Below are 16,966 nucleotides of genomic sequence, written 5' to 3'. Positions count from 1 at the left end.
TACCGATCCCACACCTTCAGAAAGTTTGTGTCTACCTTCCAAGTCATCAGAGCGGCTGAAATACCAGGAGGGCTGCAGAGGTAATAAGCAGCGGGCTCCCTGTCTCCTGCATCACACACCAGCCTGCTGTATCCTCGGTCACATTTTCCGGCTTTTCTGTGCAAAGGCTGGAACGGCCCAATTCATTCCCAAATAAAAACTCCAAGTGCTGGCAGCGCTCCACGCAGGTTTTGTGGCTGGATAGCCTCGTGCTCCAGTAGGGCAGCAGGGCAGCCAGGAAACCTTCAGGTAATAACTACACTTTTCCACCAGTGGGTGATGGCAGGTACTGCCCAGAAGATAAACAGTAAAGGTAAAAAAAAAAACCCCGTGCCTCCAGATTCACACTGGCGGTGACAGCCCAGAACTTGGGCACTGACCCTGCTAACACGTCTGATGAAGGCGAAGGAGCAGATACACGGCTGGGCGCTGAGAGCCGGTCTGAGGACTCGGGCACCTCCACTGCCACCCAGCACCCAGACCCTGCCCGCGCCTCCTGCACTCCTCCTGGCACCGTTCCTGCCTTCCCCTCTCCTCCTGAGCCAGCCCGCCTCCGTTTTTGTTTTCAGGCAACTCACGGAAATGATATTATGTCCCCATTAATTACCACCATTAGGTTAGCGCCAGCAATCTAGTCCTTGGGGCGGCAGCTTCAGTGCTATTAAGAATAAGCAGCAGCATCAGGGGCTCTGCTCATCTTCCCCCCTCGCAAGTGGCAGCCCTTACTGGGGACCTGTTTCGATATTTCATTAATTCTCAGACATACGCTCTGGGAATGTCAAAATGTTAGGATCTCCTGGAACGAAGCGATAAACAGAGCTGACACGGAATGAAACGCTGAAATACCCACAGAGCCAACAGGGTTTATTTGGGTGCACGTCACTGTAGCTACAGTCCTTCCAGACGCACCTCCATCCCCTACCTGCACCCAAAGCTCCTCAGACTTAGCAAAAAAACCCCAAACTGAAATAAAAATGAAATGTTTTAATCTCAGGAAATCTGCGTGTCCTCTCCATTATTGAATGGATGTGCTTGGCGCGCGCTGCTAGCTGATTTAAGCTAATTATTTTTTGTGTTTATATTTATTGGCTACGATTAGTTATGCAACAGAGACTATGGGAGAACAAATCATGTCAGTGCAGCTAACTGGAGATAACGCAAGTGGTAGCGAAAGCAGTAATTTTTATATTTTACGCATGAAAAGAAGACCCGATCCTGCTGGTTGTAAATCAATAAAGTACTGTTGAGGTCTCCATCGGAGGATATGAACCAAGGCACTGGAACGGTTGGGCCTGATTTCGTGGGCTCTGTCTCTACAGCTACTGAAAAGCACAGCTTTTAGTGGGGTAAAGCCGGGGGTCAGAACGGCACTGGAATCCGATACTGCAGAAAATGAGATATATGGGGTTTGGTTTCTTTGCTGTGAAGGCTGGTGTGAGGCCATCTGACTGCATATTTTAGGACTTTTTAGGAACTGCATATGAACCGATTTCACTCATCTCCAGACTGCCAGACAATCTATTTTCACAAACCCTCCAGGCTTTGCAGCTTAGCTCCTAACTCAAGCCCCGGCCCCGGGAAAGGCACAGGGCATAACATGAGCCTGTCCGGGCTGCCACCTCCTGTCACTGCTCCTTCCCCTTCAAATATCTGGGCAAGGAGTTTGCATCTGCCTGCTTCAGCCCCAGCCTCGGGTCCTGCTCAGCTCTGTCTGGGTGCCAGCACTCAGCAGCGCGCACACTCCAGCCCTCCGGCCCCAGGAGCGCTGCCAACCCTTCGCAACCTATCGTGCATTCACGTGCGCAGCCCGGCTCTGAAGAAGGGCAGTGCTGTCACCTCACCTTGCCGCTGAGGAACGGCAAGGTCTGCGAAGGTGCTGAGGCACCTGGAGATGCAAACAGATGCCTGGTGTTAGATCCAGAGTGTCTGACGTGCCTGGCCCCTCCTCTTGCTGACAGCTGGAGCCACGGGTGCTCAAAGAGACCTCAAAAGCAGACCCCGAGGCTGAGTTTCTCCTGGCACCTGGCAGGGGACCGGTGAGATGTCACCTCCTGGGGACGCCGCGCTCTTCCTCACGACCGCTGAAGAAGCCAGGAGTGACCAGCTCTGCTTTAGGCACCCGATTTCGGACAGCTGAACCCAGGTGGGATGAATCTGGTGATGTTCCTCATGCTCTGGGGCTGAACCAGGGAGCTCAAATGCACCCCCAAGCCACCCACACGCCCTACAAACCCGGAGAGCTTTGGAGGCATTTCGCCGGCTGGATTCACGTTCCCTCTCCTCCCCCAGGACACCGCTGGCATTTGCGCTTTCCCGGCTTCAATGGCACACAAGAAGCAATCTGGCCCCGCGCTGCCCTTTGTTCCCACCAACGCTGTTTGTTTGTTTGTTTCCGCAGAGCAGGCCCTGCTAATTTATGTTAATTGGAATTGCACAGGTATGGTTTTTTCCCCTCCACGTCCCCCTGCATCCTGCTGTGAAATCAAGCTGGCTTTATAATCTCCTACAGCAGCCTGCAGCCTGCTGGAACAACGGGAGCCTCAGCATGCAGAGCATGTTGACGAGTTGCCTTTTTTTCCCCCCCCCCCTCCTCGCGAGGAAGTTTGTACATTCGAATACTTTTGAAGGCTCGCTGAGCCACGATTACAATTCCCCTTTATTTATTTATTTATTTAAACCCCGCCATTTCCGAGGCTGGCTGCCCTGTGGCACCGTAACAACACGGTCTTCCCTCCCCTTCTGCTGTCTTCCATATGCTGCTTCGGGGGGGGGAAGAAGCAGGGGAAGGCGTTTGAGCTCCTTGTGCCTCTGCTGGGTGACGCTAAGACATAGGAGAGACTGCAAGCCTTGCCTTTAGCTCCTGGGGAAACCGGGTCTGCCTGTCTTCTTCAAGAAACTGAGCAGGCTCTGCTTGTCCTGCTAGAGCTGATTTGAAGGGGAACCCATCTGTCAAAGGTTTCCGTGGGTACAGAGCCTCTCACACCCCTCGGGGACACGCAGTCCGCGAGCTGGGACCCACCAACTCCTCGCCCCAGCAGCGAGCCCCAAGCCCCACAACCACTCCACCCTACGGCCGTTTTCAGAAGCTTGGGAAATGCAAATCCCGAGGGGTTTGGGGGCTTTGATTGCTACGGGAGTTTATTAAAAACTGGCTTATCTCGCAAGAGAATTCGTTTCACCCACCAGATACGGCAGGGGCTTTTATCTTGTGTAGGAAATTAGCCCAGATGTGTATCACTGTAACGGAGATCAGACCTTGACCACAAATTTCTTATTAGCTTGAAAAGTTACCTGTTTTATTTCTGTCCAAAGGATATTTTGCTTGGGCGCTTTCATCTTAAAAACACTAACTTCTGGGAAAGCAAGCTTTAATGTCATGTGTGTTTTTGCCTTCTTTGAGGATTGGAAAATGCCACACACTGTGGCATATGCAAAGGATTGAGTCACAGGGGAAAAAAATAAACAGTCGTCTTTCTTGGTTTGATCTATGTACATCTGTTTCCTGGGAGAGAGGTGAAATGGGATATTTACTTGGGTAAGTACTGTAAGCCAGATGCACTTCACTGTGAAATAAATAAAAAATGATATTAAAATTAGCTATGTAAAAGTGATCTGGAGCTGGGCTTTTCATTAGAAACCGGAGTTTTTGTGTGCAGCATGCATAACAAGGCTATGAATATTCTCATCTCTGAAGTTTCCAAATGAAATGTTGGTCTCATCAGAGATAAAAACAAAACTCCTTGCTTTTAATGAGGCTGGGATTTCCCTCAGTGCCCGACAGGGCTGCTCTGCTGATCTCGCTGTCGGCTGTGGTTTGGGGGAAAACCAGCCACGAGCAGGAGCTGGGCTGGAGCAGAAACATCCCGGTGTACCTCCTGCTGCCCTGGCCGCCTGGACAGACGGACGCTCGCTGTCTGACCAAGGACTTCAGTTCGTGCCCTAGCACCTCCGTTTGGTGTGGCAGACACGGCACGCTGGGTACGTGAGAGGCTGCCCTCAGTTCTGGCCCCTGCGATCTAAAAACAGGCGGACAGAGCGTCCAAAGGAGGGCCACGAACTCCACCGAAGGGCCGGAGAACCTGCCCTACCAAGGCAGACTGACAGCGTCAGCTCTTCTCACCCTAGGCAAGGGCAGGCTCGGGAGGACCCCATCACAGTATTCCAGGACTGGATGGGTTCTGTGATTGTGAGCAGACCCAAGGGGCTGTGACCCAGCTCGCTGCGGAGGGAGATAACACACGCCTGGTCGATAAGGGGAACGGCAAGCGCCGGCTACGCGACCACTGCTCCTCTGGGAGGAACCGGAGCGTGTGGCCCATGTTTCCCTCTGAGGCACGGCCATTTGAGAAGCTAACTGTTCTGATTCTGCCTTAAAAGAGAGTTATGTCTTCCCCAGATGTGCTGTCAGAGGCAAGACATCAACTTAAGTGGAACGCATCCTGAGAAGGGACTTGCACGCTGCTGCGAAGGGTAAACTGGGACTTGATCAGAGCCCAAAATGAGCTGCGGAACAAGGACGACCTCTGGCAGGTGCACATCTGGTCCTAGGAGCTCACCAACCCAGCAGATTGCTTTCAGTAGTTTGAAGATGAAGATTAGAAGAATTGAAAGAGGAAATAAAGAGCACCGGGTTAACAAGGAGGGTGAGTTATCGTTAGAGGGCTCACTGACGGCTGGTGTTCATTCCCCATCATCTGGTGTCTTTAAATCAAGCTGGGATGTCTTACTAGAAGACGTTCTGGTTTAAGCACATGGAGCTGTGCTCAGGAAAGGAATCACTCTGCTATTTCTACAGCAGGATATCAGAGCTGGTCGTTGCTATTGTGCTCCTATCTGGCCTTAAAATCTATTGATCCGTGAAAATAATTGCCACAGTTTACTGATTTTCCTGAATGTTTGATGGCAGGTAAGAAATACTCCTATCTCCTGTGGCCTGAGCTGCCCTGAAAGAATTTCCACATGGCATTCAGCCGGAATTAGAAAAAAATATACATTGATTCAGCATAACCAAAGAAAAATTTTACATGGATCTTTGCTTAGCTTGTTGATATACGTTTTTCTGCACTTGCTCAATGGAATCTGGCTGTCAGGACTACTCAGCATCGTCCTGTGGTGGGCCTGGGGATGCTGGTATGCAGAGACACGTGGGCGCTTTCCGACTTACTTCGTTAACTGTAAACCCTCATAGCACTCTTGCTAAACTGGCGTGACTAAAGTTGTGGATGTATACCAAGCTGTGCCCTAATCAAGGCTGAAGAGTGAAAATCAAAGTCGTCTTCACTTCACATACAAAGAAAGGCTGGAGTGTATAGAACTACAGGGATTTATTTATTTTTTTTTAATTTTTCCAGGACAGTCCTGATCCTGCAAGCACCCCACGCAGCAGGTCACTGCTGCGGCACTAAGTGTGCCCACACCGCCTTGCCCAACTCCCAGCAGAGCAAGCAGCGTGCGTTTCTGAGGGCAAAAGCCACAGAAATGGTGCCGAGACCTTGCACAGTTCTGCAAGTACAAGGTACGTGTTACTCTCTACAGAACAGGCAACCCCTCCCAATACCGTGAAATACGCTCATATGCATTTGGCTTTTTAAAGAGAGACGTTCTCCCTTGCACTGATCCTGCTCTTTCCTCCTGCCTGGTCCTGAGAGTTTTGTCTTCCCAGTTATCACTGCGGAAACTCCAACATGATATTAGTTTAATTAGAGATCAGCTCCTTTTATGGAATGCAAATGCCCTATCCGACTAAATCCCCCTTCTGAAGTTGGCAGATGCAAATTAAATCCTGTGCGCCGGAGTGTAATTTGGCTGTGAACACTCTTAAAGGCCCTCAGTGATTCAGTGGGTGGAGGGGAATTAGTCTTAAGCTGCATTTGTTGCTTTCTCCTCCCTTAATTTGTTTATATGAATGCTACTGAAGCAATATCCACTGCAGACAAATTACCAAGTGACACACATGAATGAGAGCCAAGGCCCGACTGTTGGTTTCTGGAGCTGTAAATAACGTGGGTCCGGTCTACCTGAAATAATGGGAGAAACGGGCCATCTGCCACCTCACGTCCCGTTGTATTCCTGGTGACCTGCGTCCTTGGGCTGGCCAAGTGGCTCATCCTACAGCCACGCAAGGACAGCAGCACTGGCTGTGGCGTTTCTTAGCACTCCGAGAGCCCCCAGTCTCAGTGAAATGCTCTTCTTTAGCTGTTACATCCCCAGCCTGATGGGTGATGCTGGAATCCCCATCCCACATGGAGAGCCCTTTAAAGCTCTCCGTAGCGATGCACTGAGCTGGTTCCTCCCACGTCATCCCTCTCCGGTGGGCCTCAATGAGAACTGCAATATTTTTCCCTTGGATCGCTACAAGAAGTATCACACCGAGGTCCTGAAAGGGGCCCCAAGAGCTCACGTAGTGCATGAGCTTTAAATTGAAAGACAAAGGAGACTTTCTGGAAAAATAATCCCTGGCTGTCTCTTCTAGGACTGCCACAATGGTTTTCACATATCGCCAGCTAAGAGGTTGCACTTGGCACATCCCCTCTTATTTTCCTTCACTGCGTTTGCTTGGAAATAGTTTTTTTTTTATGATTTTCTGGGCCAAAAACTATAATCTGAGATATATCAGTCTGATCAATCCTTTTACTCTATACATTACAATTTAAGCAAGAGGCTTTTTAGCCATCCCCAACAGATTAATTACAGACCACAGTCAGCATTTTTCCTCCTTGCTCTTCGATCAGCCATCTAGCCCAAGAATTTTTGTTTCAGAGTAATGTTCCTCCAACTTCTCTTTTAGACTGTTTCCTCCCATGTTCTTCCTGTCTCTGATGACTTATTCTTGGTTCTGAATTTAAAGTATATGCTCATCCCACCAGAAGGTGTATTATCACACCGCACAAATTGCTTGTGTCCCACACTCACCAAATGGCTCTCCTCCAGTCCCCTACGTCGTGTTTTATTTTTTTAAAGGAGTGATTTTAAAGCCTTCCATGTGTTATCTTGGAGAAGAGAATCTTTAGGTAACAGGCTCTTTAATTCCTGTTCCTGGTTTTCTACTGAGCATTGTAACAACTGAGCTAGTAAGTGCCTTTCAATTACATGCTTGTTGCGGACACTCCCTGCATATGTTTTATAACAATGATTTTGGATCAAGAGGTTTACAGCTAAAGGGATAAACATTTAGCCCAGATAAGCAGATTTGTAGAAATTATTGTTATCCAGAGCCGGTTTGATTCATTAGGAATCGGCAGTGGACAGCTCTTGAAATATGACAGGGATAAATTTATCCCACCAAAGTGAAATCTGCTAAGGGATGATTCTGAATTATGTTATATTCATAACAGCATTTCCTTCTGTTATTTAATACGGCAAAAATAACCACAGGCAAGAAATGGTTTTCTCTATCAGTCTCCCTGTTCTCAACAAAGATCTGAAACACACTTTCGGGGAGAGTTGGGGTCCTCCCTGTAAAAGAAATAGGGAAGGAAAGATTTTGAGCCGAAGAGCAATGAGATCCTTCTGTGTGCTGCAGGGATGGGCAGCAGGGAAAGGGTTGTGTAAATTAGCAGGTGATACCAATCCCAAACCAGGGCATTTTGGTAAAAGACGCAGTGTTTTGCTGCAACTGGTATTTACACAGAGACTTCTATGACCCTAGCGGTGGATGCATCATACCCTGTTTGAAGACCTCCACCATTCCTATTCTAAGCTTAGCAGCTTTTCTTGTTTTCTTTCCCTCTCTCTGTCTCGCTCTCCCCTCTACCTCTTTTCCTTCCTTCTGTTTTCAAGAGCCATATTTCTGCACAGAGGAACATTATTTTGGGAGAGGGGGAACTATTTGTCTGCCCTATGCAGTAGGGTACCCAACTCCCCCGGCAGAAGGTCACCTAGAAAGACCTCATACATCATGCTCTTCTCATCTTTTAATCTACGAATGGGCCAGGGGAGAAGGCCACTGACATAAAGCACAGACAAGGGTGGGCAGCAAAGCATGCGCTTGTCACAGAATTAGTGCCAGAAATATACAGGCGATCAATCAGAGTTATGGCGTGCTCTCCTTGCGGTTAGTTGATATATAATATCCCCAATCAATAACTAAGGAGGGGGGAAGAGAAGAAAGGGATTTGATTTAATATTTGCCGAGGCTTTGTAGAAAACTAAGATTTATTGCAACATAAAAAAAAGAAACAAATTAGCCTCTAGCTTAATAGCCAATTGGTCCCTGTGATATTGCTAGAATCATATTTACTGTGCATCCTAATACGAAGACATTAATATCCGTACACCTGCTTAGCCATGTCATGCTGGATATTAACCAGTATGAAGCATACATCTGGTCTTGACTTGCGAACAGCTTGCTTAAGAAAACATTTCCTTTATTACATTTAACATTTTGAGTCAGTAAGAGGTTTACAAATCATTTCTGTTAGCAAGGAGAACTCAGGACCTGGCGTGGCTTGGCTCTGGATCACTGGCTCTGTGTGTGGCAGGCTGAAATGGAGGCAGGGCCGCGGGATGCATCCAGTAGGTCCAGAACCGGCCGTAACCATTCGCGTGCTTCTGCTTGCCTTTTGCTGTTGTGTTTGAGACATTTGATTTTGGAATCACAAAAGATACTTCTTTTTCTGTCATCTTCCTGGATCTCGCGGATCCAGGCCCCTCCCGTCCTGGAGGACTTCTAAAAGCTCTGCTGACCCCCTAAAGCACCTTTGAGCTGAAGAATTCGGGTCAAAATTATATTGTCCTCCAAAGGCTGGGCACAGACATGCAGAAGTTTTATCCACTTATATTTTTTTTTTTATGCATGCTCTCTATATTAACATAATAAAGGCAGGGAGAAACAAGCACAGCCTTTAGCTTCAGCTACTAATCCTTGTTCTTGGCCAAAAAAAGTACCGAAAGCCTCTAAATGTTAGTAGAATCAGACCTCATTTAGGGGAAAATCCTGACCCAGAAGACAGTAACAGGTGGCTTCATGCTGATTTCAGCAATTAAAGTGCTTAGCCAGAAGCCTAACTGTCCTCACAGTCATGTTTGCTTTCAGATCAGTGCTGGACTCCACTCAAACCCTTATCACAACTCTCAATAGATTAGCCGAATCTGCAGAATTTGACCACAATGCAGATTTCTGAGCGTTTTGGTACTTTTCAGTTCCAGTCAGGTCAAAGAAAAGAAAAAGGTGACATCCCTGATGTTACCATGACACCTGTACTCACAAATCCATCACAACTCTTAACAAAAAATTGAGAAGCGGGACAGCAGCAGTATGCACTCCCCTCTGCCAGAAAGCCAACAACCCCCCCACCACCCCACACCTCTATCTTCTACGGACATTTCAGATTCTTCCAAAAAAACTCAGACGTCTGGCTCAGAGGAAGGAATAGGCTCAAGTACAGGGGCAAATTCTCAGATTTATGATGCACACTTTCGGTACGCAGACATCTTACTGCAAGATCCAAATATATCCTCCCTCCTCGCACAGAGCACAAGAGTGGCATGTGAATTTTGCCAAACAGTTGAACTTTTGAACCAGTATGCCTTGCATAATGGGAAGACTAATGTCCTCCAGCTTAGGAATCACTCCATGTGTGACCTGAGCTATGGAGGAAATCACCTAAGTAATTCCTGTTATATCTTCTGGCCTTCAACTCCATTGCCCACATTATTCATTGGCCTGAAATTTATGTCATCAATTTGCGGCAAAGTGCAAGGTGAGTGCAGAGCATCAGGGTCCGCATTTAACAGCTTTATACACTGAATTTGTACAAGTGCAGGTAAAAATGCAAAAGCAGAGCAATGGAGTCTCAGGCAAAACCTGCGACTCGGCTGGAATTTCACAGGCTATTTACTCTTAGTCCACAGGCAAGAAACAAATACATCCACAACAGGAAAGTTACTGAAGACAGTTCAAAAATAAATATGATGTGTGTCACCATGGACCACTGATAGATCCTTCATGGCAAGAAAAATTACCTCGTTTTTCCTCCCAGCAAATGTCAGATGTTTTAGGAATGGTTTGTTCTGTTGATTATTTCCGTTACGTGAGCCCTATTATAATTATGAAGCCTGTGATCTAGAGTTAATCCCTGGCTCCAATCTCCCCGGTCTTTGAAAAAATTTGATCTCAATCTTGGCATGAGCCATTGTGTTCAGCCTCCTAAAAATTCAAGTCAGGGTAGACAAAGCTCCATAAATGTTCCTGAGGTCGGAAATGAATGCATATTTATTGCAACAATAGCTGTATTACCAGCCATTCAGAGCTCCAAGAGCAAAACACAGGAGTTTCTTCGCAAATAAAACCCAACAGATGTCTCAAATGAACACAGTTATCATATCGGCAGAATATTTCTTTCGGTAATCTCCCCAGTAATTAATTTTTCTGTTATCGCGAAAGCCATTTCAGAGGCTGGGAAGAAAAACCCTGCTTTTCTCCCAGGCCTCCATGCCCACCCCAGGATCTCAGCCCCTCTCCTCCGGAGCGGATCCTGAATGGAGAAGCCACCGGAGACTCCGCTCCTCTGCCACGCAGCGGCCGGGGCCGGCAGCCCGCCCTGGCTTGCTGCAGAGCGAGATAACAATGGGCTTGTTCCCAATAAAAGCGAGTTCAGAAACGCATTTACCTGTTACAACAAAAGCGAGCGGATAAATAAGAAGAAAGCACACGTGGTGTTTAGGATAACATGCAATTAAGGGATTAAAAATTCATACATTTCAAGGGGAGACAGCATTGAAATTGCTGAGCCGTTAATGACTTCGGATGAAAGGGGGGCTTATCTCTTCACTCAACCGAAGTGTTCTGAACCAAGATAGCCCTTTTATCATTTTGAATTGTTTCATTGACAGCACGCCGGAGCTGTGCCCCTGCCAGAGAAGTTTGTGTCATTCCAGCGGTGGAAGGAAACTTTTCGAACCCTGCTGCTATCGCTCTGGGCTGTGGAGCTGCACGGGGAGGAAGAGCACGGGCGCCCATCACCCTCTGCAGCCCTTTCCCCACCGCCGTCTTTCTTGATGAGCTGGACTGGGGCTGGGGAGCACAGCGCACAGCCCAGCCTCATGCAGGGGATGGAGCCTGATCTGGAGGCGTTCAGCCCCAGCAGGGTGCTACCAACGCTCCTCTGCCCTAAATTCACCTGGCTGAGCCCTCCAGTTGCTAGCGGGCTTTTACGAGGACAAAATCACCCCCTCAACACTAAACTTAAGCCCCTTCTGGTCCTAAACTAAAGGCCAGAATGAAATGTATGCGCTGCAAGGCCTTCTGCTGAATGACCATCACCCCCCTTTTCATTAATTTTTATCACATCTAATTTTTAGAAAGACACAATCAACTAGCTAGGTGGAGAGACGTGAACAGATATTCCACAGAAGAGAAATCCATGCCAGCATCGTGCTGTCTAACTCTCTCTCTTCAAGAAGCAGTGTTTTAAACATTATTCCTTTCACAGCCATAAGCACTAGACGACTGATTGTTTTTTAACGCAAGCTGAGAGTCCCGTCTGATCACACAAATGGCTAGACTGGAGCTCAGAACGAAACCTCGGCGAGCGGGAGAATTGCAGCAGAATTGTAAGTGGACGGTAGCCAGTTCACAATTACAGATCAGGCTGGGGTCTCATAGATGCAACACAAGGCACTTGCAATGGAGAGCTCTATTTTCATCACGCTAGAAAAGTAGCCTGATTATTCTCATTTCTGGAAGATGATGGGCACCCTTGATTTATAATTTGGCCATTCCGTTTTCAGCCCTTGATGGGCCTTTCTTTTATGATTGTGACCGGGAATGGCAGAAAGGATTTTGCTTACAGAATTCAAAGACTCAAAACAAACAACAAAACAAGAAATCATCGAATGAAAGGGATCAATCAGCAATAATTATAGCCTAAAGATGAAAACTTTGGGAAGCAATGGATGGATAAAGGCAGGAAATTGGAAAGAGTTTTCTGAGCTTAACATCTGGTCAGATACATACTCTCTAAAGAGCATCAGATAAATTTGTGTCTTTGCAGGGGACCAGAATCATCTGCTGACGGTATTTGCTGTGGGTTCCCTCGCTGCCCGAAGTGTAACATGCAGAGGGCCATTCCTACAGCTACGGGGATGCTTCTGTCCTATTTGGAGAGGCTTAAGTGCGATTTTACTGTTTGTTTGTTTTTTCCCTTATTTCAATTTTGTGCTGTTGGTATGGATGACTGAGTTCCAGAACTACGTAAATCTATATAGATAAGCGTGGCCTTACTGAACACAAAAGAGTTACACCAGCTTTTTCCAGCAACAGACTTCTCTCGCCAGCTCGGTGCTGTGAAGGACACAACTGAGACCCGGTAGCTCTGACCTCCTGCCAGAAGTGTTCACAAGCTCTTGATGTATTAAGCACATCCTACAGAAATGCTTAAAATTTAGGAATGCACTTAAAATTAGGAGTGTGACCCTGAAATGGGGCCATCATGGCTGTAACCACTGTGACTGCTGTAATAAAGACCATTTGTTTCTGCTGAATTTTAACATGCAGATGTAGCATGTCTCTGTTATTTCCCCATTTTCTATAGGAAAATACCAAGAGGTGACTTTTTAAAATTACTTTTATTGGTATTTTCATTTTTTAAATATAAACATCATCTGGTTCACATTATTCAGTCAGCCACACAGGAAATGGTAATAAGTTTTGTTGATGTTATTTTTCTCTGAGGGATTAACAAGGATAATATTTATATATGTATTAACAGATTGGTGCATACCCTCAGGCAGCAGCAAAGAGAATAAGAAATATCAGCGGCATCAAAACAAGGTGCAGGTGGCTGGCCATTATTGCATTTCAGCAGGATGACAGAAGCAAGGGCACAGGAAGGACATCACCTCGGGTACCGGCAGTGGATTACTCCAAGCTAAATCATCTCGTGTCGTTCATCAGAAATGGGGAAATTTTCCAAGAGGGATTCCAACAGTTATCTGTCTGCTCAGCTACCACGGGCTGAAGACTTGGGGCCAAACCCAGCAGCTGAATTTCAGCAGGAAGAATAAGGGAAGAACCCTCTAAAGAAGACACTAGGTTTCATATATCGTAATTCTCCATTACTCTGATCGTGTACGTGTTTATGATGATGAAAATTGCTGTTGTGATACTGTTTGGGGACCCAGCTTGAACGAAAGGTCCTTTTGCAGGGTATGACCCACAGAGCCTGCATACACCTGCTTTCAGAGGTGCAACTAAATTCAGATGCAAGCCAGTACGGGCGGCCTCTCAGTCAATAGCATGAGATGGGCAACTTCAGGAAGCGTTAGGCTATTTGAAGACTTCCGTAGGACATCCTTCTGTTTTCACTGGCTGGAGAGAGAATGTAATGTGGGATTTATCTCACTACCTGTTAGCAATGTGGCATCCAAGCCTGAAATAGTTGTGCAGGTCCTGTCTACACCTCCTCTCACCGCAGAGAGATCCTACACAACACATGTGCTTCGGACTGGAAATGATCAGGGATGAGCTTGTTCCAAGCACTGTAACCAAAGAGGGGGCACGAAGGTGATGGGGCGAGCCCCGAGATGAGCAGGATCTGACGAGCTGGAACTCACACATGGGCAGAAGCCGGCCGGGTGCTGACCCCATCTCCTGAATCCTGTCTTGCGGCTGCTCTAGTGAAACCGAAGGAGATAACCATAAGATGATATTCAGATTATAACTGCACAAGCTGACAGTATTTTGCTCTTCCGCACACCCATTTGACGCCGGACCTCTAACCATTTTATGTTAGTCTGTCCTTCCAGTTCATCCCCAAGCAGCCTTTTTAATTCACACTAGGTCTCTGTAGGATGGAGGGCACTGAAGGAAAGAAACCTTGTGGCATTAGAGACGGGAGGGAAAAAGGCAAGCTGTGAGTGATGCCTGTAATACTGACCGCAAAAATCATAGAGCTCAGTGAAACTCCTATAATTTAAGGGTGAAATAAGAAGCGAAACATTATGCCCATGTCACATATGATGGCTCTTGGAATAAGGCAAACATTATGCAATCAGTTTAGACAGCAGGACACTGAAGAGAGGCCTCACACTGAGATTACAAATATTATGGGCCCGGAATTGTCCAGTCCCAGGTCTGTGCATCTGGCATGACAGCACCAATTTGAAACAGATTGTGGCATCTACTCGGGGAGACTTCTTGGAGAATTCAGTGAAAGGCTCACCATCTTTCTCTGATTTAATTGCTTTGAAAGTGTTTTCCATTCTTCCTGTACAAACATTTTGTCTGAGCCTCCTTTCAGGTCAAATGGACATAAACTTTGTGACTGACTGTAATGAGATTTTGTTCATGCTCTGAAGATCAGAGCCTGCACTGAATAAAGTTTGAACGCTCCTAATTCCCGTTTACTCTCGCAGGTCCAGCCCCTGGGGAGGACTTGCCAACCCAGCACAGGATGGCTCCCTGGCCAGTGAGATTTCAGACAGAAAAGGTTGCAACTGTCCTGGTCCCATCTGTGGTCCCATGTGCCTCTGAGATGAGGTGCTGCAGGAGGAGGAGTGCTTGATTTGTAACTCCTAGAAGATAAACCCCAGTTTTGCTGGGTTTGTCAGCAGTCTCTCAAAGCATTTAAGCAGAATATTCATAGAATCATAGAATGGCTCGGGTTGGAAGCGACCTTAAAGACCACCTGGTTCCAGCCCCCCACCATGGGCAGGGATGCCACCCACTAGATCAGGTTGCCCAGGGCCTCATCCAACCTGGTCTTGATCACCTGTAGGGATGGGGCATCCACAGCTTCTCTGGGCAGCCTGTGCCAGTGCCTCACCACCCTCTGAGTGAAGAATTTCCTCCTAACCTTTAATCTGAATCTCCTCTCTTTTAGTTTAAAACCATCCTCCCTTGTCCTGTCATTACCTGACTGCGCCAAAAGTCGCTCGCCAGCACCTCTCCCGCACCAGTGCTGCTGTTCCTGTGCAAGGAGCAGCCACGTCCAGAAACGCAGCTTCTAGCGCGCATGGACGGGCTCTTCCCCTTTCAGCTTAGTGGTGCGAGCACAGGGGGGCTGGCACTGGGATAAGGTGAGAAACTTTCCTGTGGATCATTCTGGGCTGGCAGCAGAGCTGCTGCTGCCCTAATGCAGACGAGCAGAGGTGGCCCAGCAGAGGTGGGGCTCTGCTGTCCCTTCCCCGAGCACCCACCGCCCCTCGGTGCCGGTGCTGGTGCCGCAGAGCAATGCTGCAACGTCCTCACAGCAGCAGCCTGAGCATGCCTTCGAAGGAGGGCGGCTAACCACTGTGTTAGGGCCTCAGGGCTTGGCTCCTGTATCTGTTAATCAACTTTATGAAAACCTGTGGGGTCGAAAGAGCAATCAAATAACGGAGGATGAGCCAAGCTGCCTCTTTGTGCTTGCCACCTTCCTAGCCATTTCATCCTTCCTTCCCGCAAAATCAGCTCGCTCCGGCCTGACCTTGTGATGTGACAGCTCCGTTCAGGCTGGCAGAATTAAGATGATTTGTCCCTCTTCATGTTCCTGTGTTTGCTCTCACTCTGCTCCTCCAATCTGTTTGCTTCAAGCTCAGGGCTCCCTAATTGTATTCCAATGGAGACAAACCTCATGATTAAAACTCAAATGCGAGCCTATCCAAGCTGCAGCAGCACAGGCGTCAGAGACCCTGAAATTGCAAACTCAATCTTTCTGATGGATTTAATTCGGGGATCTGTTTTGTCACCCTCGTGCTGGGTGCAGCAGCAGCCCCCGCCCCGTCTGCCCCTCCTTCTCTCACCCCCCCTGGCAACTTCCTCATTGCTTAAAAATATTCAGTGAGGCTCCATCAAAGCGAATATTGAGACTTGTATTATTGTTGCCAGGGGTGACATTAGATGAGAATTATATGAAACAATAAGGGCACTGGAGTATAATCCATTTGACATTTGGAACATGTTCCCAGTGCTCTGTGCTCCTCGAAACATTCACACAACAGAACTGTCTTCATTTTCATCACAATATTTGTGCGCGTGTGCGCGAGATTTATCTCTCCTTTTATTTCTCTGCCTGGTCATTCTCTCTAATGCCAACAAAAGAGAAAAGCCTCGCTTCCAGGGCTGCTCCCCTGTCCAAGCATCATTTTTGACTGTTTATTCCCAGAGGACAAGGGGTGAAGTAAAATGCTCTCAGCATAAAGCTGGTTCAGACATGGCAGCAGCGCTCACTGTTCCTGAGCAAAGCCATCCTGGGCCAAGGTTTGGGTTCCTGGGACAGCACGTTGCCCTGGGAAGTGATGTTTTAGTTCAGAATTGCACCAGAACAGCAGACGCAGACAGCAGAGAAGTGTTTGTGCCCAATCAGTCTCTGTCCTCCTTCCCCCTGCAAAGTGGCACCAAGGATCTCGGTCTGGGTCCCGTGCATGAACCACCACGCACCTACCAAGTTTCCTTTGTGCTCACAGAGTCTCAGGCTGCTTAGGCACTGAGCCACACGCTGAAAGGCTGTGTCATAGCACGGCACAGTGCTGAGACTTTTGGTCTCCTGAGCCCAAAAATATGCTTCTGCCACCCAGGCTGTCCTATACAGCCACATGGAAGGACGTCTGCAAACTAAAATCCGAATTCCTCTGAGCTGCCTAAGACTTCAGCAAAAAAAACCACAAACAAACAAACACACGTAAAAAAAAAACAACCAATGCTGTTGCCAGGGCACACCTAGGAGGAAGCATTTCAGACTGCGTTGCTGTCTGGCTTCCCATTAGGCCAGGAATTTGCAAAGGGGCTCTGACATGTCATGTGCTCCGTGCCCACCAGTGAAGGCAGCGTGGACATCTGGCCTTGCTCCTTCCTAAAGTCCACCTGAACTGTTGCCTTCCCTCCAATACTACATACAAAGACTGATGCTTCTGGGAACAGAAACCTGGCCTCCTTAAAAACATCATCACTGAGCTTGGCCGATCCCAAACCGCGGCCACGGAATCAGCTCACGGATCCGCACGGAAA

General features: G+C 47.7%; 1 long non-coding RNA gene across 2 annotated transcripts; it reads left to right on the top strand.

Annotated features, from left to right (window-relative positions):
- The first annotated feature begins 1,148 nt into the window (after nucleotides 1–1,148).
- LOC136786891 (uncharacterized) lies at nucleotides 1,149–16,742 on the top strand. Of its 2 annotated transcripts, XR_010826438.1 has the most exons (5): nucleotides 1,149–2,182; nucleotides 2,329–2,476; nucleotides 4,436–4,682; nucleotides 5,391–5,554; nucleotides 10,873–16,742. It is a non-coding gene; the product is annotated as an uncharacterized lncRNA (long non-coding RNA). The 2 variants fall into 2 exon arrangements; XR_010826437.1 differs by lacking the exons at nucleotides 1,149–2,182; nucleotides 2,329–2,476 and having other exon boundaries at nucleotides 2,841–4,682.
- The last annotated feature ends 224 nt before the right edge of the window (nucleotides 16,743–16,966 follow it).

Source organism: Anser cygnoides, chromosome 24 (genome assembly GCF_040182565.1).
Source record: "Anser cygnoides isolate HZ-2024a breed goose chromosome 24, Taihu_goose_T2T_genome, whole genome shotgun sequence".
NCBI classification, from domain to species: Eukaryota; Metazoa; Chordata; class Aves; order Anseriformes; family Anatidae; genus Anser; species Anser cygnoides.
This window is presented reverse-complemented; position numbering and strand designations above follow the sequence as displayed.